At 42.6% G+C, this 27,541-nt stretch overlaps 1 pseudogene; it reads right to left on the bottom strand.

Moving 5' to 3' along the window:
* Nucleotides 1-2,176: 2,176 nt before the first annotated feature.
* The window catches only part of LOC115089436, a 1,328,227-nt pseudogene continuing 1,302,862 nt past the window's right edge, over nt 2,177-27,541 (bottom strand).

Below are 27,541 nucleotides of genomic sequence, written 5' to 3' on the forward strand. Positions count from 1 at the left end.
CTAGGTCAAGGCAAGCAGCAAGCAAGAGCAGTCAAGGTCCAGGCAAGGTCCAGGCAATGGGCAAAAGTAATGAAGGTCCAAGCAATGGTCAGATCCAGATAATCAGTTCCTAGGTGAAGGCAGGATCAAGTTTTGGAGGACTGGCAAGGGTGGGCAGGACAAGATGAGGCAAAAGGAACGCTGAGGCAACACGCACTGCACAGGATACAGGAGACCAGTTGCTGAGGTAAAGTGCAGGAGTTGTGGCTGGGTTTAAATACCCAGCCGTGTGACATCATCAGAAGGCGCCTGCAGAGAGGTTTCTTGCTGTGGGGCCTTTAAGAGGTGCCACGCAGCATGTGCGCACGCCTAAGGAGGCAGAGGGGGCAGCGGCCTGGGATTGGCGACACTGTTGGGTGGTGGCTGGGGTGAGTGCAGCCAGTCGCGGCAGCCTGCCACTACCGGCAAACGTAACAAAATGTAACATGCATGCTGAAATGGCAGGTAGAGACCAATTCTCAAAACAAAGCAGGTACTTGGCAACATCCGCAGTGCTCTAACCCGCAGGCTTTGCAGCAGTTCTCAAAGGGAAAGCGTGCCTTTGAGAATTGTCTAGGGGAAATGTGCCTGCTGAGACTCACACCTACTTTTTCAGTGAATATATTTTCTCTTCCAAAGAACACACAAACGGGAAGCTACATGTGCTGTGGCATTCCCTGCCCCTGGGAATGCCCTATGCTCCAGGTACATAAAAATACACGTGTTGTGGAACAACAAGAGGACTGCTACCAGCAGGGGGGAGGGTGGGAATCTTTCAGACAGATGATTTATGCAGGTAAATAGTTATTTAGTGGCTAGTTAATAAAATGGCTTTTGAGAATTGTCCTTTAAAAAGTCACGTAGGAAAGCGCTCCATATAGATCCAGGCATCCCCTATTTACCACTTGTTTAAGTCCTTCTCCTTTTTTCTGTATCCGCTTGCTACCTCGACGTCCAAGTTCACTCCACCTTGTTTTTTGTATCTTTGCCTCTTGTTCAATGTTAAGTTAAGTTAATGTTTACCCCTTGTTCCATGTAAACCGGCATGATATGATACGCATCATGAATGCCGGTATAGAAAAGCGTTAAATAAAATAAATAAATAAATACTTTCTCAGACATGCTAGACATAGCTTCAATAATGTGTGTGCGCTAATGTAACAAGTATTAACGTGTGCATGCTGGAAATCCCCTGGGCAGAGTTACGGGGCTGGTTGGCATGGGGAGTTCATTCCCTCCCTACCCTGGGAAGGTTAATTGCCACCCCTTTCCAGCAAAGTGGGCTGAATTGCACGATCCCCCTACTCTCCTAACACATCAGACAATTGGACTGTGTGGCAAGATTCCTCTCCCAGCACATCAAGGTGGGCTGGTGACATGATCCCCCATGCACCAAACTCTCGCAACACATTAAACCAGTGGGCTGTGGGGCACTATCTTCCTAACTCATCGAATAAGTGAGCTGTGTGGCACGATCCTTCCAACACATGAAAGAGGTGTCAGGGGACCAGTGCACTCTGAGCCATTAGTGCATTGTATGCTGTTTTTTGTGCACATTCAGCTTTAGTGCCTAGATCCTCATATAATAATCTTCTCAGGAGGAGATTATTGAATTGAAGCAAATCTAAATGTTTTTGCAATAATTTACATCGCACACTACATTTATAATTGGATACAAATAGGTTATTATGATTATTTTTATTTGCACTCACCAAGTATATTCACTCAATACATACCAATTTACTCTCAGTCCATAGTGTGTACAAAAAATAAAATTATCCTTTGCAGAAATATATTTACAATAAGTACTCAGTGTGTAGCATTTAAAGTGATATACAAGCAATTAGTTTTAATTTTTTTTAAGGAAAAATTACCATACATTGCATTTTGGTCAGAAAACAATCCCATGCAGGTATTTTTTTTTGTTCAAATCTAGATTGCATTAAAAACTCAATCTTTATATAAAATCCTGTTGCATCTTGGCTTATCTGACTTAGATGTTATGTTTAAAATGATCATTCTTTATGACATGTTTCACATAGTAAATTTCATTGTCACACACAAAACTTTTATAGCATCGACAGTATTCGGTGCTGAGCTAACATTTCACGCTAACATTTATTCTATTTAAAAAGCAAAGATCATTTAAAGCAAAAATTTAATAATCCAGTTGACAGAGACAGACAATTCCTCAGTGATTCTGAGGCTTGTCTGTTGGTAGGTTAATAGTCATCACATAGTTAGTTGAATGGCCTCTTTTGGAAAGGTCTCCTCTCCGTTCACTTGTTTTGTAAAGTACAAAGCATGAATTATTCATTAATTGGTGATTTTGAGGTTTTGGTTTGCATAGAAGCTATAAAATACAGCAGTAAGTTTCATAAAGTAATAGAAAAGGCAGCCATTTATAGGTCAATTTTCAAAGGATTTGGTGCTTAATATTGCGAATTAGGCTCCTAAATTGGCCCTTTTGAAAATGTAGGGCTGCGTACCTACATTTAGAATCGTAGTTTCACTGGGCCCCTAAATTTAGGAACCTAAAGCGTGAGTGGCTACAGGGATGATGTTAGGGCAGGGAAAAAGTTAGGTGCTTAGTACTGATTGTTGGGTTTGTGGCATAGTGTGAACTCTTGGTCGCAGTGGTGATGACTCCTCCCATGGGGAGGGGCCCCGTGGGGAACCACAGCGATAGGCTAGACTCAGAAAGCAGACACCGAGGAGGAAAGCTTTATTGTACTGTTGTAGATAGATGATACTTGCACAGGAATGGATAGCACTGTAGTCCAGCGATATTCCAATAAGCTCAGACAGTCTCAGATGTAGATGGTCTCACCCGGATGTAGCAAGTTGGTAGTGTTCTGCTGAGCGGGATAAACTGAACCTGAAGGGTGGAAATGGAGAGCTGGAGCATAGAGGTACTTACAGAGAGAGCAGGAATCCTCCTTGGTAGCAGGTGAAGGAAAGGACCCGAAGTCCGTGATGCAGGATACCCTGAGCTGGAAAGGCCCTCGAGGAGCGAGTACCTAGGAGCGCTGAGGGATCCTGAAAAGAAAGTAGATAAGACCCCCGAGGAGCGGTTGTCTTACATTAGGTAGTAGAATCCCGAAGGGTAGATAGAATTGAGAGACCCCCGAGGAACGGGTGCCCAGAACTTCTGCAGGAGCGAGGAATCCAAGCAAGCAGCTTAGAAGCAGTCAGAGTAGCAAAACTGAAGTCCTTGCTAACTTGCTGAATTGGAGCAGAGCGGAGACTTAAATATCTGGAGGTACTGACGTCCTGCGGTGGGGACACCCCCGAGGTTCCCACCATGACGTATTGATAAGCATAGGCAGCGTGTTTGCGTGCGCCCTAGGAGGCCACAGGAAGGAGCATGGCGGACGGGGATGCCCATGCTGTGTTGGAGATGCCGAGGGTTTCGGCACTCAGCACCGGAGGCAGCCATCTTACCAATGGAGGAGGAGAAAGGTAGAAAAGAGGTGAGGCAGAGCGGTCGCAGCCGTCTGCGACCGACGGACGTAATACTGATTTTCAGGATTAGACACCCAACTTGGGTGCCTAAATTAAGAAAAAGAAGAGCAGGCTTAAAGTTAGGTTTCTAAAATTTGGTGAATTTTCAGCTGAAAACTTAAGCACTTAAGTTCAGCTGAATAAACTTAGAAGTGAATTTTAAGGAGGGGCTCAAGATGGCCGCCTGAGGAGACACAACAGCTGAGGGCTCCTGGTTCGATTTTCTATTCTTTGATTTCCTATGACGCAAATGCCTCACATGAAAAGGAAGGCGAGAATGAGGGGAGCAGGGGTGAGCTCCTCTCCGTTGGAGTCCACACAGCTCCGAATCGGGAGTTTCTTTGCGGCGGCAGCAATAGAAATGCCGGGAGAGCTGGTCGCGGAGGGGACGGTTGAAAGGCGTGCACCGTCCCCCTTTGCCTTAGACATCTCGCTGAGCCCTGGTTTTCCAAAGCAGGCCTGCCCCACCATGCCGAGAAGTAGTTAGAGAACAACTGGCAACTGTGGCTCTACCGGAGGATACCCGGGAAGGAGAGTCCTAGGTGTTGCATGAAGTAACCCCGCAGGAGATCAGCGGGAGTGAAGGCAACGTGCAGGTACAGTCCCATGGGGATAGAAGAGGAAGGGGACTTGGCATGCATGAGCAAGTGGGAACATCGCTGGGCTCTTTGAGATCACTTGGCACGGAGATTGAGGCAGGCACTACAATGGGAATAGGTGGTGATATCCATGGTGAGCTTGGTTCAGGAGTTATTATTCCACCTTCCGCAGAGATATCTTTAAACACAATTTGGATTGCCAAAAAATCATTGGAAGCTTCTATTACATCCCTAACTAAAATAACTGTGGAAACAAATAATCAGATGATATTAAATGCCAATGGGATTTCTCAACAAAATATTAAACTTGAAGCTTTGGAGCAATGCATGGCCGAAGTTGAAAAAGTACAACATAACATGATACAAACTGAACTGGTTTACAACAAAAAGCTGGAGAACATTGAGAACAGCTTAAGGTCTCATAATCTGAGAATTTTGAATTTCCCTGTGATCAATATGATTTCCCCAATGGAACCTTTTAAAACATATGTTTCTCAGATTTTGAAATTTCCAGATTCAGCTAAACCTGTTATAACAAAAGCATATTATTTACCTCAAGCTGTGGGCAATCGTGAAGATTTGGATGAACTGGTGTTACCCTTAGACATCTCTGAGATACTAGAGATTTCTCAGGAGACTACAGTAACTAGAAGGAGACACCCTTCTAATTTCTTTTGCATTCCTGGTGGATCGAAACAATGTATTTAGGAATTTTTTTCGTAATAGGCATGCATTATTCTTTGTTCAAAAGGTTTGGTGTTATCTAGACCTTACGAAAACTAACCAATCTAGAAGGAAAAGTTTTCTAAATATGCGTCCAGATGTATTACATTTGGGGGCACAGTTTCAACTGCGCTACCCTTGCAAATGTTGCATTAAATATCAAGATCGGACTTATTTGTTTTCTGATCCTCCTCAACTAAGGGTATTCCTGGATTCTCCCGCCTAATGTATCCCTAGTAGGCTTGGTATTGAGAGATATAGCTGGAGCTCCTCTAGCAACCATTGCCTTTTTCTTTTCTTTTCCTGTAATTGTTAAACGCTCATATTTCAGGGCCCCTCCTCTATTTCTTTTATTTCTTTACTAGTGCAGTATTATGATGGATAATGTGCTTTATTTGTTTTGCCTCTATATGGAATTTCTGCACTGTACTGTAATTTCTATGCAAGGTTTTGCTTGTGTATATTGAAAAGTAGTTAAATTAAAAAAAAATTATTTAAAAAAAAAGTGAATTTTAAAAGCCGGGCGCGTGCCAAAATTGGGAGATGTGCGCACATGTAGGATATGTGCATGTCTACCCGATTTTAAAAGCCGCCCTCATGCATGCTCACCTCCCAACACGCGAATAACTCATTTGGCTAGAAAAAGGGGGTGTGGTGTGAGCGTTCCAGGGCAGGGCCAAGAGATGTGCACGCAACTACCTACACACCTGGCCATGCACCCAGGTCCAGTGCCCTGTAACTTTGCTTCTGCTATGGAAGAGGTGTAAGTTTAAAAGAAACAAAAACAGGCTTCTGTGAGGGGTTTGGGATAACTTGGGCGTGTGCACGCTAAAGAACCAGGGAGGTTTGGAGGACCTAGCTCTAGACTGGTGGAACCGGTGGATGAACTGGTCAGGGCATGGCTGCGTGCCTGTTATAAAATTCCCCCATGGCTCAAACCAGACTTTGCCGTGGCTGTGCGTGCCCACTTGCAAAATTGGATGCACACAGTTGGGCGCCTTGGCTATTTTATAACATACGTGGGTATGTGTGTGCATATGTAATAAAATTGCTGCTTCTCTGGGTGCGCGCCGATGCACACTTGCACGTGTGCGCTCACGCGCATGTTTGAAAGTACCTGGATCCTACATTTTGGCACACAGAGGCTGATGTTAAAAAAAAAAGAAAAACCTTTAGTAAGGTGCTTAGCCCAAATATTTCCCCACCCCCAACACGCCCCCTGGAGCCACCAACATTTTTAGGATTCTAAATTTTGGTGCCTAGTGAAAATAGGAGCCTAAATTAGGGACTCAGTTCAAGAACATTTTCAAAAGGGCCAATTTAGAAGCCTAACTCCCAAAGATAGGCCACTAAACTCTTTGAAAATTGAGCTCAAGAGCCTAAACTCAGTCCAAGTACATTTTCAAAAGGCCCAATTTAGGAGCCCAATTCCAGATTGACCTCTCAGCTTTTTTTGAATATTGGTCTCTTAGAGTCTGCAGGTTCTGAGCTCCTCTCATGAGCATTAATGTAATACAGGTGCTAAATGGGCTTTGTTGTTTCCTTATAACTGTCCAATATCTTTGTGGAAGTGGTGGATAAGACAACATCAGAATTCAAGAGTATATAGGCAGTGGCATACCTAAAATATTTGGCACCCGGGTGGATAATTCCTTTAGCACCCCCCAGATTCACTTTTCTGTCCCTCCTTCCCCCCCCCCTCTCACCTCTCCGTACCTCCTTCCCCCCTGTGATCTCTGGTTCCCCTCTCCCTCACACAGGCTCCCTCTCTCTCTTGCACACCCTCTCACACTCAAACATGCACCCTTATTCCCATACGCATACACACATACTCTCACACACACATGTAGACACACCCTCTCACTTCCTACCCTGCTCCCCATCAGAAGCACAGCAGCAGTTTCCTCTTTCAGCCCCTCGCGACAGACGGGGATTCTTCATTTTTCTTGAGGCAGCACGGGGGCTGGTGCGGCTCTACTTCCTGCATCTACGGTGGGGAGGGTTGGGGGGCAGAGCTACTGCTTTTCCTTCTGCTTCGGGCCGTGACTGCACGACCTTCCCTTCTTCCCGCCCGCGTGGACCCAGCACTTCTTCTTCCTGGCCGTGGGGTGTGGGAAGAAGAAAAGGCTATGCAGTTGCAGCTCCAGACCCATGGTGCTCTAGGCGGCCGCCCAGTGCTTTCACCGCTCGGAGGCCTCCCTCTTCTTCTACAGCGAGCTGCCAACCTCCCGGCTGGCACCTCCCTCCTGGCTGTCACCCGGGGTGGACCGCACCCCACCTTAGTACGCTACTGAGTATAGGACAAATATGTATTGTTGTGGGGAAGCGAGGTCAAGGGTGGAGATCCAGTAAGGGATGCAGTCTTGCAACAGGAAAGAAAAATGGTGGGATGGGCCTTATGGTTTTTTGTGTGCTGTCATAGTCTCTGTGTCTGTGTTGTATATTCTTCTCCTTAGCTGTACTTTCTTTAGCATTATTGACTAAACTTAAAATTATTGCTGTGCAAGTTAAATCCATGGCTTTGTAAACATTTCTTTTAACTAACCATACCTATCTAAACAACTTCCCCCTACTCCCAAATGTTGTGGCTCGATTAGCCAAACTGCAATTTTTTTCTGACAAAAATAAAAAAACCCAGCAACGCAGTCATGGCATCAATATCTTTCTGCAGTATTACCTCCCTGCCATGCTATCTGAAGAGACAACGAAACTCACACTGGAATGCCATGATCCAAAATGAAGTTAGCAGCTTTGTTTAAATGACCGCCCTCAGCTATCTCCAGGCCCTAGCAGGGATTCGTGTCCAGGGGTCTTGCCAACGACGTTTTTAGCAGCTGGCACTGTGCCATTTCTTTACGGATAGAAAGACTGTAATGTCATTTTGGGCAGCCCTACTCGCTGTGCTAAAAAAGGGTCTTCCAGTACCTGAAAGGACAAATCAGCTAGTCTGAGTGTATTGATTTTGGTTTTCATTTTTACAGTGTTTACTGTCCTGCTATGCAGGCTGTAGAGGTCTGAATCAAACTCACAGTGCATATGCGAGATCTGTGTAAAAACTTATCCTGCCCCTACTGACCAGCAATTTGTGGTCATAACCATGAGTCTTATTATTAAAGGATTATTCGCCCCTATTTTGTGTTTTTGGGAAAAAATGCTTACTACATAGGCCCTTATATTTATTTATATACGGTCAACTTTTAAAAGTGAACTGCTTTACCATTTGGATCTGAACATATTTCTGTACTCTATTATTCATTTTGCTTGAATTTGATAATTTGCATTATGACTCTGAGATAGTAAAATCTTTATAAGTTAAAGGTTATGGATTATATAAATATTATAGGCTTCTTTTGTATTTCTATTAAATCAATTACTCATATTCTTGATAGGGTAACAAAGTAGTCAAAACTGGCAAAAAGAAATATGTATTTTCCAGTTTCATAGCTGGTTAATGTTGTGAACAATATTGAAGAATATAAGATGTAATAAATGGTTTAGTTATCTTTGCTGTTTTGTTCTGTGCAATAATTTATGATTCTTACAAATATTAAAATATCATAAACTGCTGCATATATTATGCAGCAAAGCCTCATAACCAAGTATTCATGTTTAAACATTATGAATTTATATGGATTTATTTCTCTGCAGAGTAATGTTTATTGTTTTTATATCACTGTCATCACCGATTTAGTACTTGCAAATCTTCATGTTTATTCTTACACATATAAAAAAATGGAAAATGTTGGCACTGCGTCTGATTTTATCTCACCTGGACATCCATATGAAGGAGCTTCTTTGAACAATGATTTTTCTCCAGGTAAGAGACAAATCTTTAAAATCCTGTTAAAGAATATGCTTATGCATTATGCTGGAGAAGAAACTTAAACACTATTTAACATGTGTAGGCACTGTTTACAAAACTGCATAATCTATGATTCTATCGGTCCTTTTTCACTAATTCTATAAGTGGGAGCAAGCCCTGCTTCTGCTTCTCAGGCCAGCTGGGGCTGGGGATACTGTAGAGGTAGCATTCTCAGCTCCTGGTGTGCAGAGTCTCAAGAAAAGGAGGTACAATAAATAATTTCCCTCCAAAGTAGCAATATATGAAAAATGTAGAAAAACGGAGACAATGTACTTATTTATAGAGCAATTTTTACATTGCTTTTATAAAACACATTTCAAACATAAAGCTAGTCACTCCTTTTTTTTTTTTTTTTATAAAAACCTATTTTGCACACCTTACAACACATCCAAAAATCATGCACAATCTACTCACACTTTCATAAGACATCCTACAATGTAACAAAGAATACATTAATGTGTAAACCTCAATGAACCCAGACCCGGCGCCACCGTGTGTGCAAACCATGCAATTGCACAGGGGGGCACACCCGCTGGGGCAGCGTCGGAAGTAGGGAGAGGCCCGTGTTGCCGCCGGTGGTCCCGGCGGTGGAAGAAGTGGAGGCCATTAGTGCCGTTGCTGGGATCGGATCTACTGATGGCAGAAGAAGCAGGAGGCAGTGATGTACCGGGGGGGGGGGGGGGGAGGGATAATGCCTCTGGGTGCAGGGCTATAGGGGGGGGGCACTGTTGGCCGACAGGGAGGCCTATGCGGCCCCCGGTGGAATTTATCCCACCAGCGGCTGAGCAGGGAAGCGTTATATTAAGATTGGCGGGCCGTGGTGGAGCTCATCCCACCAAGGCACGATGAAAAAGTCACGTCCAGGTGCTCCTCCTCCTCCTTCAGGCCTGGATGGCCCCCGAAGGAAAATGATGCCGGAGACGCACGGGCAGGAAGGAGGAGGAGCATCAGCCTTGTGCAGAACAGGAGCAGTGTTTGTGGCAGGGCCACCATGGATCCCACCTTACGGCAGCCCGAGAAGATCAGGGCTGCTGTGGAGCCCATGCTGTGGCGACTTGCGAAGAGGAGGCCCAGAGGTGAGAGAGACTGAGACCCTGTTGAGTGTGTGTGTATGTATAAGAGTGAGTTGAGAGATTGAATGTGTGTGTGAAAGAGTGAGTTAAAAGGTTGTGTGGGGGAGTAAGAGCCTGTATGATCAATGGGACAGCATGTGAGATCCTCTTTATGATTGTGTGTGTGTGAGACAGCATGTGAGAATGAGAGAGCCTGTGTATGTGTTTGAGTGAGACAACATGTGAAAGAGAAAGATTGTGTAATATGTATGAGAGAGAGCATTTGAGAGTGAGAGCTGTGTATGTGAGACAGCGTTTATACATTAATGTATTTTTTGTTACATTGTAGGATGTCTGAATGAAAGTGTGAGTAGAGTGTGGTAAGAGCATGATTTTTGGATGTGTTGTAAGGTATGCAAAATACGTTTTTATAAAAAAAAAAAAAAGAGTGAGTGGGTTTGCTAACCCTTAGCTAGCTTTATGTTTGAAATATGTTATATAAAAGCAATGGGGTAGATTTTTTAAAAAAGCGCATTCGCGTACTTTTGTTTGCGCACCAGGCGCAAACAAAAGTATGCTGGATTTTATAAGATACGTGCGTAACCGCGCGTATCTTCTAAAATCCTGGATTGGCGCGTGCAAGGCTGCCGATTTTGGGCAGCCGGCGCGCGCCGAGCCGCACAGCCTGTCACCGTTCCCTCCGAGGCCGCTCCGAAATCGGAGCGGCCTCGGAGGGAACTCTCTTTCGCCCTCCCCTCACCTTCTCCTCCCTTCCTCTACCTAACCCACCCCCCCGGCCCTATCTAAACCCCCCTTACCTTTGTCCGTAGATTTACGCCTGCGAGAAGCAGACGTAAATCAACGCGCACCAGCGGACTGCTGGTGTGCCGTGCTCCGACCCGGGGGCTGGTCCGAAGGCCTGGTCCACGCCCCTGGGCCGGCACCACGCCCCGGTCCCGCCCCCGAAACGCCGCATCATCAGGTCCCGCCCCCGACACGCCCCCTTCAAAAAACCCCGGGACCTACGCGCATCCCGGGGCTCTGCGCGCGCCGGCGGCCTATGGAAAATAGGAGCGCCGGCGCGCAAGGCCCTGCTCACGCAAATCCGGGCGGATTTACGCAAGCAAGGCTTTTAAAATCCGCCCGTATGTAAACATTGTATTATAAATAAAAATTGTAAAGCATATTGTCTTCCTCTTTCTATATTTTTCGTGTAGAGTCTCAAGCCACTGAACAACATCAGCACCTAAGTGGCCGGAATAGAGGTGCCTCTGGTTGTCCTATGTTTCATCAGTAAAATCTGAACTACAGCTTCTTATGTGCAATGGGGCAAAACCAGTACTCGATCAGCCTGTACAGGTTGATCTGGGTGGGTCAGCAACCCTAAAATACCTCATCCCTCATCCCATGCCCATTCCCTTTACTTGCTAACCAGGGTCTCCCTAACATCTTTGCAGCTGCATCACATGGAAGTTTCCATGCCAAACAGCAGTACAAAGTGGCAATCAGATGGCTTCAGTCAGCAATAAATGTAAAATGTTAATCCCGTTCTATGCTGAGGGAAGCGTGGATCAATGCAATAAGTGGTGACAGGAACTGCCTCTAAAATCTAGGACAGCAACATTATTATATGTATTGCACACTACAGCAAATATATAAGGATACAATAAGAAGACTGTCATATAATATTTTGGGTAGAGATTCTCCAATCACATGATTCTCAAGGTCCCATCTTGCTCCTTCATTGTAGAGGCCATTGATTTATACACCATTAGACTATAATAAAATGCAATTGCATTGTTAAGATAGATAGAGTGCAAGGTTTATATGTAGAGACCAGTTTAGTCTAAACCAATTCCTGTTTAGGAAGACACTGGAGAAGAGTGAGGGTGGTTAATTCCCTCCTGTGGGAGATAGTAAAAAGTGAGTTCTTCTGATATAAAAATACATAAGGCGATGATATGTTACATAGATTAACATTTAAAAATCAACTTTTAACTAACAAAAAAAGAAACATTTTGTTTGAAAAAAAATACTGTGATGGGCAATCAGCATTTTTCTCATAAAAAAAAGTTAGGCATCACAATTCACAACTTTCAGGACAACATGGTCCCTCCAAAAACACAATAGTGTTATAAATTAATAGGATGTTTATATTACTCACAATCTGTAAGCACAGAGCTCCTTTTATTTTAAATTTCTGTTGCTGTAACTTTTTGAGCCTTCTTAATCTGAACTCACAGGTGAGATGCAGCAGCGTAGTAATTTCAAGCACTGGTGATGCTTGTCTGTTCTCCAATAAAATTCATCAACTTTAAGTTATTTCAGCTAGAGGTGGGCTGATTCAAAATTCATGCTCCGGGAGCTAAGACCCGTGAAATCTGAGCCCAGTGATTTGTGGTTTGTTTTCAGGCTTTGCAATCTGGCCCTGTGGTCATTATTTCATTCAAGGTTCGCAGATCGCAGATTGAAAGGTAGGAATACATATTTTGACCATATTTTAGGAATTAACCGTTCTCCAGCAACCAAAAATGCCTATGCTAAATCAAGACATATAGGGGCAACAAACTAGAAATATATGGATGAAGGGAGAAAAACAAAATAGACCATAACAACCCTTTGAAAAAAGCCAAAATACGATAACAAAAAGTGATACTTGTTTAAAGAAGTTGAAATTAGTGTATCTCCAGCACGAGAAGATTCCTGGTTTACTTCTGGTTTATTAAAGAATTTACTTTCAGATGATATAATGATCTGAAAAAAATGGGCATGCCAGAAGGAGTAGAGAGAATGAAACATGATTTAAGAAAGCTTGAACAGTGGTCGAAGATATGGCAACTGGGGATTCAATGTCAATGTACCTGAGATGCGGTAATCCAAAAGAGCTGTATATGATGGGGGTGAAAGCCTGTTGTGCCTGGACCAAGAGAGGGACCTCTGAAGACAGTGAAGCAATGTGACAAGGTGATAGCTAAAGCCAGAAGAATGTTGGGCCGCATAGATAGAGGAATAACCAGTAAGGAAAAGCAGGTGATAATCCCCTTGAATAGGTCCTTGGTGAGGCCTCAACTGGAATACTGTATTCAGTTCCTGAGCCCGTATCTCTAAAAGAATAGAGTCAGGATGGAGGTGGAAAAGAAAAGGGTGACCAAAATGGTGTAGGGTCTCCACTGAATGACTTATGAGGAGAGGCTGAAGGACCTAAATATGTATACCCTGTAAAAGAGAAGGTGCAAGGGAGATATGATACAGTGCTTTAGATACCTGAAAGGTTTTAATGATGTATGAACTTTGAACCTTTTCTGTTGGAAACAGTAGAACTAGGGGTCATTAAATGAAACTTCAAGGGGGAAGACTCAGAACCAACGTCAGGAAATATTTCTTCATGAGGAGGGTAGTGGATGCCTGCAATGCCGTTCTGGAGGAGGTGGTGAAGACAAAAAACAGTCAAAGACTTCAAAAGGGTATGGGCCAGGGGATGGGGGGTGCTCAGGATATTTCAGTGTGGGGATAGGGATTCTTTTGCTTTCTAATGAGCCAAAACAAAATGAGATTTTTCTTTGCATTTTTCATTTCATTAGAAAACGAATGCACATCTCTAAAACAAGATGGCTATATGTTCGCTACTTAAGTTGTTCATCAACAGGTGTCTGTTCAGTGAGAATATTTAGCACTGCTGGCATGTTGTGACTGACCATTGCAGCCACATGCTACCCAAGGAAAGGTTCAAAATCAACTGTGCAATCTTTATTGAAAACTCTGTGATCATTTGGGATGCTTACTCAGATTCCAGTGGTGATGAGCTGCTGCTTCTTGTATCATGAGAGTGATGATAGTGATGAGGTTAATTATTAGTATTGCTTATTGCAATGTATCTAAAGGGGAATTACATCCTCTAATCCCTAGCCTACACCTCTTCTCTCTGGGTAGTGTCTCCAAATGGGTTTGCTTTGCACATACCATGACAGGAATGAACCTAGCATGCAGCTGCCCAGTGGTTTTAAAGAAGGATATGACTTTGCTGACCACAAAGCAGGAACTTAATAATAAACAAATAGAAAAGAAAAGTATTTTTCTACTCGTATTTGTATACGAAAATAGGAATGGAGAATTTAAAATGTAACTAGAGCCTTGGTATGAGAATCCAAGATTCATTAGCTCTCAATTATCCCAAGCCCTGTCCCCAAATCTCTGTCACATTAGCTCTCTGAGCCTCTAGATATGATAGTCACAATGGAAAGAAATATATTTAATTATGATACCTTCCTTGCATTACTAAAATAATAATTAAAAGTCTTTAGGACTTTCACTGTCTAATGGAAGCAGTTCAGAAGCAAAATCACTCTGCTAATTGATTAAAGTGGAAGAAGGTCTCTTTACTTTGGTTAATATATAAAATATTGCTAAGTACGCATTGAGTAGACTTCATAAGTTTCGGTTATTTTTACTCATTACAGATCTAATCTCTTTGTCCATTAATTTCAAATTATCCTAGCGTGTTAATGACAGTCTAATTATAGTCAATAATGTATATAGTAACTACAGATGATCTGTAGGCAGAACTGTAGCCCTTGTAGCAATAAACAAACTCTGTGGGCACTAGTGACAAAGGCATTCCATTGTCACACATCAATACTAAAAAAAGTGGACTAGAGTGGCCTTCATTGGATCAGACTTCAGTATACCACTTTCTCATACAGACTGTGAGAAAACTAAAGCCCACATTCTTTAATACTAACTAAACTGAGGACAGCAACAAAGGTTTCTAGCTGCTAAAATGTCAGTGCTAATGCCATGATTTTCCTATGCATTAATGACCACATTAGGAAACGTGCAAGTCTGCAGATCCTGACATGTGTTGTATCGCTATTAATGCACATGCATTAACCCTAATGCAGGCTTGCCTTACAGTACACCAATGTCATGTTAACAAATTGATGAGGTGCAAATGTACCATGAACACATTCATTAGGCCCCTGATATGGGATTTCATAAGGTACCTTAAATCCCATGAGGTTTAACACGACCTCATTAGCGTCCAAAAAAATAACTACACCTCCAGAAATGTAGTTAACATTTCTTGCCTTAACTCAGGCGCATTAACAGCATACAGGCAAACTATCAAAGTCCACTTGGGTATGTCACGTGGTTTTAACAAGGTTTGCCTAAGGAATCCTGGCTATTCAGTTGCAGGAGGTTTTGTCACACAGCAGCAGGAGCAGGAATAGGAGAGAGGTGATAGAGCCCTTGTTTTTGTAAGGAAAATTATTGACGGTAGGAGTCAGATCCACAGCATCTTGATTGCAGAACACTTTGCTTGTACTTTAGGTGTTAGGCATTCAGATTTTACAATTAATTTACTATGAAGAGGGAAGGATGCAACTGAAGCAAGCACAACTTCCCTTTCATTGCATATTCATTAATTTGCAGGATGCTGCTGCCGCCTTGCTTTGCCTTCCTTTGGAGTACTTTCCTCCCTGTTCAATTGTTCTTCTGGAGAATCCCAGGCTACTAACTCTCTTCAGATCTTCACTGCCTCAAACTTCATATTTGATATCTTCTTATGAGTCTCCTTTCCACGGGGTGCTGTAGCTCTTCCTCTCCTTCTGGATAGGAAGCTCATTCTTGTCAAAAGTAAAAGTGGATTGCACAAATCCATTGACTGGTCTTCTGGGATACAGAGCTGGGTCCTGCTTCTGGTGCCACTTTCATCGATTTCTCTCTGCTAGACACCTCTTCCCACTCACATTCTTTCCATTCTGCCTCTCCTTCAACCCCTCCCCCAGTTTTCTCTTCTGTCTGGTTCCTCGTTATACCTATCCACCCACCTCCAACTCCTTACTATTGCTTTTTGCTTCCTCCTCCTGCTGCGACTGCCCTTCCTCCTCAGCCCTCTACACTTGCATACCCCTCCCCTCCTCCATGATTCCATTCCTCCCCTGCCACACTCCTCCCACCATTCTCCCACCTCAATATTCCCAGCCTTGGCCTTTCTCACATCTGGCACACTCATGCCCACTGACTCCAATTCCACTTGCCATCCTCTCTCCTGGCGCGCCCTGGTGCTCCTTCCTGACAAGCTCCAAAACGCTGAGACAGAGACAAGACTGACAAGACAGGAATCACAACTCATTCACACATGCTTTCACTCCAGAAGGCAGGTAAACAATGCAAGGAAAATCAGGAAACCACAGGACACCACAATCAGTGATCACTTAACAGAGCAAGTCTCCTTTCCTGTTCAACAAAATCCTACCTCTGTGCAGGTCCAGAGGTTACCATTTGGCTCACAGCCAGGAGGTGTAGCATGAAGGAGGCTTTTATGTTTCAAAACAGAGCAAAGAGGAACCTCATTGTGCACGCTAAAATAACATATCAATTAACACGTGAGTTAATGCACATTAAAGAATATGGGTTTGCAATGCAATCATATTTCATCATTAATACATATTTCTAGCCTGGCATGTTATGCATCTAATAATTTAGTACATTGCATCTTAACAAGGCTGTACTAATGAGTGTTAAAGCTAGGAGTAAACTTGTGTTTACTTGCCTACTTGAAGTAATAGGGAAGGAGGCAGAGCAATCTGGGTTACCTAAATAAGCTAGGTTCCCTATTGGCTTAGCTAGGGGAGGTGATTCTTTAGCTCAGTGATCGCGTCCTTGGTTGGTGTGGAGTTGAAAAACTACCAGTTTATATCCTATGATATCCTAAGAATCACAATGTGGATGCATTGCAGATACCAGTGGGGATAACTGTTCGCTGCTTATGGCAGGTCTAATTTATCCAATTAACTTAACCAGACAAATCTGAATATCGACACTTATCTGGCCAAGTTAATACTGCTCTGTTATGCCCATGGCCTGCCCCTGACTTATCTGGCTATCTACTTAGCTGAATATTGAGTTATCTAACTAAGTGGCGAATGCTGAACATAGCTGGATATTTAGTGATCGCCACTTAACTGGTTAAGTCCTAATTATCCAGCTAAGTAGCATTAGAATATTGACCTCAAGAAAATCGACAAAATAGTGATCTTTTTTTTTTTTTTAATTTTCTAAGTTTGTACTCCTGGGCAGTTTCATTTCTTCTGTCATACCAAGTGTGTTGTGCAGCATATGCAAACAGAGAGGCCAGTCTCCAAGAGTTACCTGGTGGGAGTGAGGAAGCAAGCAAGACAGGGAAGAAGGAAACACTTGAGTTCTGAAACGGAAGAAGAGTGATGAAGTTCTTAATGCAGAAGGACAGTCCAGGCATATTAATCTCCAGCATCTGCCAGTGTGTTTAGACAATACAGTCTTTACAGCACTTTGGTAGGAACGAGATGTTGCTTTTAAAGGACAGGGAAATCACATTTGTTGTTTCAGTTTGTTTCATTTCCCATCCACGGTAATACAAAAGCACAATAAAACTGTGCTTAATTTGATTTCTGCATTTTAGCACAGGCTAAAAATGCAGACATGATAAAAAAAAAAAAAAGCAAATGAAATGAAAAACCTAACAAAACAAGGATTTTCCCATAAACACCCCAACACTTTGGTCCACAAGCTACTAACTTTACCAACTATCATGCTGTTGAACATGTCTTTGAGTTCATTTGACATCACAGACCATGGATGGCTCTGTTGATGTCCTGCAAGCTTGTTCTGGTGAAGGAAGTGAGGTGGTTGAAACACAGCAGATCAAGTTAGAGCATGGTATTCATCAAGTCGCTGTACTGTGTAGGATAGTTCCTCTGAAATGCCAAACAGGCAGAGCCTTGTCACATGGATTGATACTTTGGTTACTAAATTAAACGTGCCCGAGGCTGCTGCATGACGCAGCAGGAGAAGTGCATGTATGCTTCCAGTGTAGGCCTTCATTATACTCTTCTTGTGTTTCAATATTTTTATTGATCCTCCAAAGTGAGCTCAAGCAGCTTCAAATGATGGCAAGTCCCTGGGTTATTTTTCTACCTGCGCATCCTTAGAGACTTTTTTACCCTGCTATTTCTGTGCTGGAGAAACAAGGCATGAATGTTTGAAAATACAATATACACGGTGTAGTTTTCTCCCTTGACCAAATTGCACCCCTGAGAACGCATGCATTTAGAGTGGTGAATGCAACTTCTTAGTGAAACTTGGTTGCTATATCTAGCAGCTCAGGGGTGGGGAATTTTTGAACAGGGGATCTAGTTGCCTGACCCCAGGGATAGGCAGCTTGATCTATTTGAAACTTGCCCTCCATGTTCTTTGGGTGGATTCCTGGGCTGTGTGGATGGGAGAGAGTATTGGGATATCAGCACGGCACCAGTAACCTTGAGGAGCACTGAGTATTAACAGGGATCAGTATACGCATCACTCTCACTAGGCAAAATATAAACACGGAAATAATAATTTTAGATACATTTTCTGAACATGAATTGTCTCATCTTTGTTTTCCACTTCCCTACTATTTTATCCTAGCAAAACTGGTACAAATTCACTGACGTACACACAGCAGAAAGGTGACAATACAGAAAACCAATCAAAACCAATAGGTGCTTTCATTCATTATGAATTGTGCCTGATAATGTAGTAACAGTAAATGGTACTGACATTTTTGAAGGGTTTATATGGACATGAACTAAGGTGTAATTTATTCCACTACCAAAGGATCCACTTAAAAAGCAGGGCATTTTTAATCTCCTTGTGGTTTTATCTTGTGTGCAGAACAAATAGTGCTGGATTTGTTTAAACCTGGCTGGAGTCCAGCTCCTTGCTCTAAGTCTGTTATCTTTGCAGATGACAATCCAAACATAGGGTGAGCTAGTACCAGCCTCCACTGGTGTCATGTGACTACTTTACCAAGTGAGACCCACACGGCATCAGCAACCTACCATTGCTTCTGCAGTGCCAGGAGCTCAAGCAACACCAGGAGAACTGTTCATAGGCTGCCAGTGCTGAATGGCAGGTAGGAGGAGGGGAACCAGACAGGCCACTGAGGATGGGAAGGGAGGAAGAGAGTAATTAGAAAGAAGATAAACAGGGTAGAGACAGGCTGGACTGGAGGGACAAAAAGAGACAAAGAGAGGGGAAAGAGTGAGAGACAGAGGCTGACATAAAGAAAGTGTGAAAAATGGGAAACCACTGAGAGACAGACTGGTCAGGGAAGGAGAAAAAAGGTGAGGAAATAGGTAGAGAAGATTGATGGAGAAATTGTGAGATATAGGCTAAGTCTAAAGGAATGGCAGAGGGAAACATACAATACACACAGAGATGAAAGAAATAGAAAAAGGACAAAGAAAAATCTGTAGGAAAGAACAAAATAAGAGAAAACTGGGGATATAAAAGGAATAAACAGAAAGAACTGGGATAAAATACCCATTTTTGGGGCCAACATACCTAGAGTGAATGTCTATATTACTACCGTAATAGTCAAGGAAATTCCCCCTCTAATGGTGAAAGGGAAGAATTGCAGATGAGAAAATTGCTACCATCCAGAGAAAAGTTCCTTGTGGTCACTTGTTAGGTCTGCTGCCTTTATATTTGTTTCTCTGCACAAATCAGGTTGTGATTTCACCGAGATCAACCGAAAGAGGCTGATCTAGTCCTGGTTTTGTCCAATTGCATGAATGAATTTATAGTTCTGATTTCCATGCACACAAGCTAACTGGTCGATTTTAAAAGCCCTACTCGTACCAAAGCTGGGAGATACCTGCATGACTCTGTTCGGCACGCGCTGCATGTATTTTAAAACCTGGGTGGGTACGCGTGTATCACCCAGTACATGCATAAAATCTTTTTCACCAAAAAGCGCGGGGCATGGATGGGCTGGAACAGCACCCTGAAGTCTGAACATAAGTGTTTACATGCACAAGAGCACGCTGGCGTCCCCTACTGCGTAATTTTACTTCCACTGTGGTTGGCGTGTAAGTCGTGTAATAAAAACAACTAGGCTAGTCAGCGGAGTTTTAAGGCTCAGAGCTATTAAGGTAAAAGGGAAGCAAGTTAGCTAGGGGTTTGGAAAGTCCTCTCCTTTACTGGGCCGAACTGGGAACAAAGTGGGGAAACAGGTAATTGTGTTGGCGTGCGCAGCTACTATAATTCCCCCACTTTTGCGCTCGAGTAGCCATATACATGCAGATGCGCATGCCAATAGAAAATTGTGCGCATATGTACGCACATATAGCCGATTTTATAACATGTGCATGTATTTGCGCTTATATGCATGTATGTTATAAAATCAGCGTGTCCGCACATGTGTGCCCGTGCACGGATCTTAAATTTTACTTCTAAGCATTTGACTTTGAACGGTTTTTGAATACACATTTTTGTTCTTCAACTGTCTTCTGATATATTGTATTTTTAGGGGTACACATTCTTTAGTTGTGATTTTTTAAAGAATTTCTTTATATGAAAACAAGAACATTTTATATGTTGCTAAAATCCTTAAAAATTACTTATATGACTCACACTGGTACATGATTACAAAAAGTCCTGCAATACACTAGTTGAGACTTGTGCCCGCCATAATGTGAAAATACAGGTTATCATGCTACCAGTCTATTGACTATCTCACTAGTTCTGTTTTTCGATTAAAAATAAAAAAAACCCTATGGACAAACAATGAAAGAAAAGGACCTCTTTCAAAGTAAATATCTTTGCTATCATTGGTTGTATTCAAATGTTGTGTGACATCCAAACTACAAATATTCTTAATTAAGAGAGTCTCACCATGACATCGTCTATGTTGAAATCAGGTGCTATTTTAAACAAAATATCTGCTGTGAGTTCTGTCACAGTTTCAGACGATGATTTTCCAATCTCTGTGGTCTACAGAATAAATAAACAGGAACAAAAAAAAAAAAACTGTATAAGCAAGATAAGATGGCTTATAAATTTGCAAAGTTGCCATGGAAAAGGTACAGATAAGGGCAACTAAAATGATAAAGGGGATAGAACAGCTACCCTATGAGGAAAGGCTGAAGAGGTTAGGGCTGTTCAGCTTGGAGAAGAGACGGCTGAGGGGGGATATGATAGAGGTGTTTAAAATTATGAGAGGTCTTGAATGAGTAGATGAGAATCAGTTATTTAAATTTCAGATAATAGAAGGACTAGGGGGCATTCCATGAAGTTAGCAAGTAGCACATTTAAGACTAATCGGAGAAAATTCTTTTTCACTCAACGCACAATTAAGCTCTGGAATTTGTTGCCAGAGGATGTGGTTAGTGCGGTTAGTGTAGCTGGGTTTAAAAATGATTTGGATAAGTTCTTGGAGAAGACCATTAACTGTTATTAATCAAGTTGACTTAGGGTATGGCCTCTGCTATTACTGGCATCATAGCATGGAATCTTCTTGGTGTTTGGGTACTTGCCAGGTTCTTGTGGCCTGGTTTGGCCTCTGTTGGAAACAGGATGCTGGGCTTGATGGACTCTTGGTCTGACCCAGCATGGCAATTTCTTGTCTTCTTATGGATTAAACAAAATTGCAAGCTGTACACTACTTTCTAACACCTGAAAGAAAGAAAAGCATTGCTTCCTTTTAAACCACACTGAACACAAAAATTTGTTTGGAAGTTGGTGGTATACAGGTTTTGAAATAAACCTGTATTGGACCAGTGCAGTACAATGCCATGCACAGGGCAAGGGTATTGGGTGCCCTAGGCGACCCTTGTGCTGCCGCCCCCCCCCCTGGTCGTGCTCCCCCCCCCTCCCTAGTTGCGCCCCCCCCCATACCTGTTTCGGTGCCGATTGTGTGCTTCTCAGGGCGCAGAGCCATAGGGGGCACCAAAGAGCAGTCATGTTGTGCCGCAAGCGGGGCCTATCCAGTTCACAGCAAAGAGAAATAGACTGTGTGCTTCTCAGGGCCACGAGCAGCGCGGGCTCGCGGCCCTGAGAAGCACACAGTCTCTATTTCTCTTTGCCGTGAGCGGGATAAGCCCTTCTTGCGGCACCACTTGGCTTCTCTTTGGCGCCCCCCTACGGCTCGGCGCCCGCCGAAGTTCGCCTAATGGACGCGCCGGCCCTGGCCATGCAGGAGATCCAGGTGCAGTCCCAGAGTCCAGCTTCTCTTCTTTCGGATTGCCAGGGATGGGCATGTTGCTGAGAAGATGTTCACAGCTCCCTATAAGGAAGGGAGTCCCTTTCATTGCTCACCAATGAAAGCTAGTGGCCAGCTTCAGGGAGTATGGATACCAGGTTCCAAAGGGAGCTGTGCTCTGGGGCTCCCTTGATCCAATGACGGTAGTTGCAACTGTTGGGTTAAATGGGAGAGGATTGCAAACTAGGAGGAAGAGTTCAGAAGTTGTGAATAAAGGTTTATGGCACTACAGCCCCAGAAGAGGCTGGTTCCAATTTAGCAGGAAGACCAAAGCAGCAGGAGGAAACTGTCAGGAGCCCAAATAGAAAAAAAAAGATGAATTTTTGTGAGTGCACTTTTTCAGAGATGAATAGCTGTAGCGGTAACACAGACCATGCAGCATTATGATCTCTTTATATTACACAGTAGTTCTCACGTACCTCCTTAGGCAGTGCTCGCCATATCCTATCAAACAGTTCGTCAGTCTCCTTTTGTTCTTTAGTGATATTTCCATTCTCATGAAGCCCAAATACCTTGCAAATAAATGCAATAATTGAAATTGACATCATAGCATTGGGCTTAAAGTACAAGCCAGTGATACCTAGAGACATCTGCACAAATCCCATCACTATTTCTTAATTCCTTTCTCCTTCTGATGACTGATCTCATGGCACCTGATTGAAGCAGGCTGCCGGAGTAGCCTGGCATGTAAAGCACTGATAAGTACCTGGACAAATAGAGTCAGGATGTGTGTGTTTTTGTTAATCTGTATTCTTGTATGTCTCCCATTCTGTGGCATGGAGTGCTAATGCAGAAATAGCGTGTCCCAGTTTTTACCATGGGGGCTGACTGCATTATCGATCCATCTGTGGTTGCAAAAGCATTTGGGATACAATTTGTATTTAAAGCGCCTCATGGCACCTAATTCTGCCTTTCATTATAGTGGAATTTCATGTGTTAAAAATAAAACAGAGCACTCTCATGGAAAAATCATGATGCTGTGCTAATAGGCTTCATCTGGAATAATGATTTTCCTGCTCAAAATTCAAGGCAAATAAATATACAGCCTGGTGAAAGCAGTACCCTGGACAGGCAATATGTTTTGTACCCAAGTGGGGCATGAATTAGCTTGCTTAAAAAAGGGTTCCCTGCTGCCAGTGAGAGCATCCATTTTGTGCCAGCATTGCCAGAGTGATCAGTGATGTAATTATGTGACTTACGTCCAGCATTGGGACATCACCGCTAAACTGGTGAAGCAGAAAATGAATCTTTTCTGCGGCAGCAGGAAACCTTTCAGGTGCGCTAACTCCTGATCCTCTTGGGGCCTAAAGCTTAGTGTCCAGGCAGCGGAAGTACGCTCGCCTAATTAAAGAATTAGCCACTTGAGATTTTGTGCATGAGTGTTCTTCAATGGAGTGGTCTGGTTTTTGTTTTCCAAGGAGCAAGACAGCTTGCGTCACATACCAGCAGAGTTAGTATGCAAACCGGCCGGGCGGCCAGCAAGAAGCATGAGGGAGCTTGAGCATCGAATAAGGACCGTAAACACAGTCAAATACACAGAGTGAAATCCACTTTTGGAGAGCCGGTGAGCGGGTAAGTTATCGTGGTAAAGTTATCCGGCTAACTCCCTGACCTGACTTACTCATATAACTATAGCCAGGCAGTGATAAATATCAGCGCTGACTGCCTCCAGCCCTGCCCCTTTTATAACAGGTAACATTTTATGTGGCCAACAATTTGCCTGTGCACATTTACCTGCTCAGCTGGGGGAGGGGGTGGGGAGGAAGATCATTGAGATCGCAAACATTTGGCCTGCTAACTTTCAAAGTTATCTGGACAAATCTTTTGAATATCAACTTCAATAAAGTTAAAAATAAAACATACCACAGTTCAGTTTAGAGAAATAAAGCAAATAAGAGGAAACATAATTTTTTTTTCCCTCTTAGATTAGAGGATACTCTTCTGCTGTGAGAGAACTGTTACGGATGCAATGGACTCTTAGAATACAGAGTTACTATCTGGCAAATAGATGACAGGCAAGCCTCTAACTGCATACTGTTGCCTTTTATAAAAAAAGATTACTTCTGAAAACTTTATTTTGCTAAAATGCAGCATGGAGACAGACCTCTGGGTCGGTGTTAAGAGGAAATCCTTTAATGTATTCCAAGTAACTTTCATAGGTGCCCTGTGTGGGAGCGAAGTAAACCCTGCTAGGAGGAAATCTGAAGTTATCATCACTGATGATACTTTCATCGTAAAATGCTATCTAAAAGACTTAACAGGAGGCGACAGTCATGGTCATCTGAGACCCGGCTAACCATAGTTGCATTCTCCAGTCAAGTAGGCCTTAGCTTCAAAAGGAACTTGACTGCACTCATTGAGAAATGCAGACCTAAATCGGAAGCTGGCGTTGGCCACCTGCCCCTCCTCCTCTCCACTTTAATATTCAATCAACACATAAAATCCTAATTTAAAAATTCATAATGTGGAAAGAATCATTGAGTGTGGGGGGGGGGGGGAAAAGAAGTATACATTTTAGAAAATTAACAAACGGGTTTCTTTTTTTGTGTGGGGGTTTTTTTTTTGGGGGGGGGGGGGGGGGTCCTGCTGCATTGACCTATCAGTTCAGCCCAGGTATAAGGATTTCTAGCAGCATGCTGTGCTATACATTGCCTGTCAAGTCTGCTGTGTTTCTAGTTAGAGAAAATTCTGGTGATCTTGTCTATTGCAAGTCAGTGTTTTTTTCTTCTTTATACCATTAAACACTGAACAGAGCAAAGAATACACAGAAAAGAAAAAAGTTCTGGTTGTGATGTGTTTTTACATGCTGTGGATGTTGAAGACCTGCATAAAGAAGAAAGAACACAACTTGCGTTCTGTTTGCTGGGTTCACTGTTAAAATAAGATTGATTAAATCTATTCTGTACATTTATATTTATACATGCATGAATAAAAGCAGAAATGGACAACTTTGCTCCTCAAAAGCCACAAACAGGTCTGGTTTTCAGCAGAGCCACCATGAATATATGTGAGATATGTTTGCACACAATGGAGGTGGTGCATGCAGAATTATTTCGTGCATATTCATGGTGGACTGCCTGAAAACCAGATTTGTTTAGGGGTCATGAAGACAGGAGTTGGCCATAACCTTGATTAAAGTATGAAAGCCCTGCATCTACAGAGAGATGCACTTGGTCTGGGTAACACAAAAAAATAAAAATTGCAGTAGGCAGATTCCTAAACACATTTTCTCATATTGTATCTAAGTGCATGCTGGCCAAACTCCCAACTACAGTAAACCCTGCCTCTACAGAACAAGATACATGCCCTAATTAGCTCTGTGCATCTTTCCCTCTGTTTTAGGAGTTTGTCTTTATACCATAACTGAAGTACTTCTGACTACTTCTTTTAGAAGTGACTGCATGAGCCGGCAGATGGCACTGCTCTACATGAAAGAGAATTTTGTCATTGCAGTTCATCTGGCTGGATCTGTTACTAAGGAACTGCTGGAATATATTTAAGCCTTTTTTGTTTGCTGAAGACCAATAAATTGAAATGACAGTTTATATTGCACATACAAATGTATATAATTTCAGACTCTTATATTGCTGAGCACAATTGTATATAGATGGGTGAAAATAATATTTTATTCACAAACTTGATAGCCTATCTCAAATTTGCAACTTTCATTTTATTCCATAAAAGAACATGATGTGTGGCAAACCCATGTAATATGTGAAATATAGAAATGCAGAGAAGCAGGCAATCCTGTAGAGCTTAACCTGCATTATACCTGAGCCATGCTGAAAAAACCCCCCCATAAAATAAAGCATACACACTTTTAGAAGTACTAGATAAGAAGAGATGCAATGGAGAATTGAAAGTGTCCATTCTTACAGTATCATGCAGAAACAACAAATGGGGCAGGTCTTTATATATTGTTTGCTTATCTATCCAACCCATACTGTTATATAGGATATCAGTATTTATTTAAAAAACATTTGATATTCTGCGTTTTGCTAGGAATGGCCTAAAAGCGGATTACAGTCAACTTTAATGGACTAACAAGTACAGTACTAGATACACTAGCTGTAGCTCTAAACATCATTATAAGAGCATACTGTCTAGGAGTAGGGAAATGTTGTTTTTTCGTGATGAACAGACATGGTGGAACAACCATGCCTTTGTTTTTTTTCTGGAAAGTGAGGTAGCATGGTTCTCAGTGAATGAGTAATGAATGGCTCCTGGTTCCAGAACTTGGAAGCATGGCAGCTGAAGACCCTCAGTCTTGTGCAGTTCAGTTTTACGGACCTCAAATGTGGGGAGGAAAGAAGGGCCTTTTATGAGGACTGGAGCTATCTTTTGAAGATGAAATAGAGGGTTTTGAATTTAATCCTGGTTTTGATCGGTAGCCAGTGCAGTCTGTACAGGATAGGATTTATGTGGTTTAATGCATTGGCCCTTACCAGGATCATTGCTGCCATGTTTTATACAAGTTGTAGGTGTTTTAGGATGTTCAGGGAGATACCATTCAGTAGAGAGTTTCAATAATCCAATTGATTGGTGATTAGTGCATGAATTACAGATATAAGGTTATGCTGATCAAGGCAGTTCTGTAATTTTTTAATCTGGCAAAGGTACATAAAGGAAGTGGTCACTATCTTAAAGTTGTGTGATTCCATTGTGAGATTAGTGTTGAGTTGAACCCCTAGGCTTCATACAGATTCTTAGGGCTAGAAGGCGATTCCTGCTAGGGAAGGTAGAGAACAAAGGGGGTGATCTCAACAGCTTAGCCAGAAGAGTTCTGATTTGGAGGGTTAACTTTGAGTTTATGATTGCTGAGCCATTGGGTTACTGCTGTAAGACAGTTATTGAGATTGGTGATGAGAGAATCCTGGTCAGGTCCAATTTTAACGCAAAATTGGATGTCATCTGCAAACAGGTGATATTCGATATTGAATGATTGAATGAGGTCGAAAATCAGATGGATGCATATATTGAAGAGCATTGGGGAAACAACAGAGCTTTGGGGTACTCTTTATATGATGTTTTTAAGCCTGGATTGTTTGTTGGCACATATATGACAGATTGAGTTCTGTTGGTTAGAAAAGATTTGAACTATTTAAAGGCAGTATCTTCATTGCCAGTGTTTTTCTAGGTGCTGAATCAGGAGACTGTGGTCGACCAGGTCAAAGTCTGCAAAAATATCTAGTAAGGAGTAACTCCTTTGATCTGCATTTAGATGCATCCTATTTCTGATGTCCAATTGGACATATTCTATTATGTGGCCTTTCCTGAAGTTGGATTGGTATGTGTGCAAGATGCTTCCCTCTTCAAGGATGTTGAGGAGTTGGAAGTAGACTACCTTTTCCAGTAGTGTAAGTTTAGGGGTCATTGAACCTGTCTGCTACAGGGCACTTCTGGTTTCCCTCCCACTTCAAGTCACAATCCTAAGTTCAGGAAAAGACAACATGTTCTCCACAGAATTAGACTTTTATCTATCAGATTTGGCAGGATTAGCATTTAGACGATAACAACAATACATGTATTTAACATCCTGGCTACTAAGCACCAGTTTACCCTAAAGAAAGCTCTGTACCATGGGTGATTTAAAACATGCCATAAACCTTAGCCTTTCTAAAATATTAATACTTATGGCTAACTTACTTACCCCTGGTCCCAACTTCATGCAATTTCCCTGTTTACCTCTGAAGGAGGCTCTGGCTGGAGGTCTGGAGAATGT

Source organism: Rhinatrema bivittatum, chromosome 4, assembly GCF_901001135.1.
Source record: "Rhinatrema bivittatum chromosome 4, aRhiBiv1.1, whole genome shotgun sequence".
NCBI classification, from domain to species: domain Eukaryota; kingdom Metazoa; phylum Chordata; class Amphibia; order Gymnophiona; family Rhinatrematidae; genus Rhinatrema; species Rhinatrema bivittatum.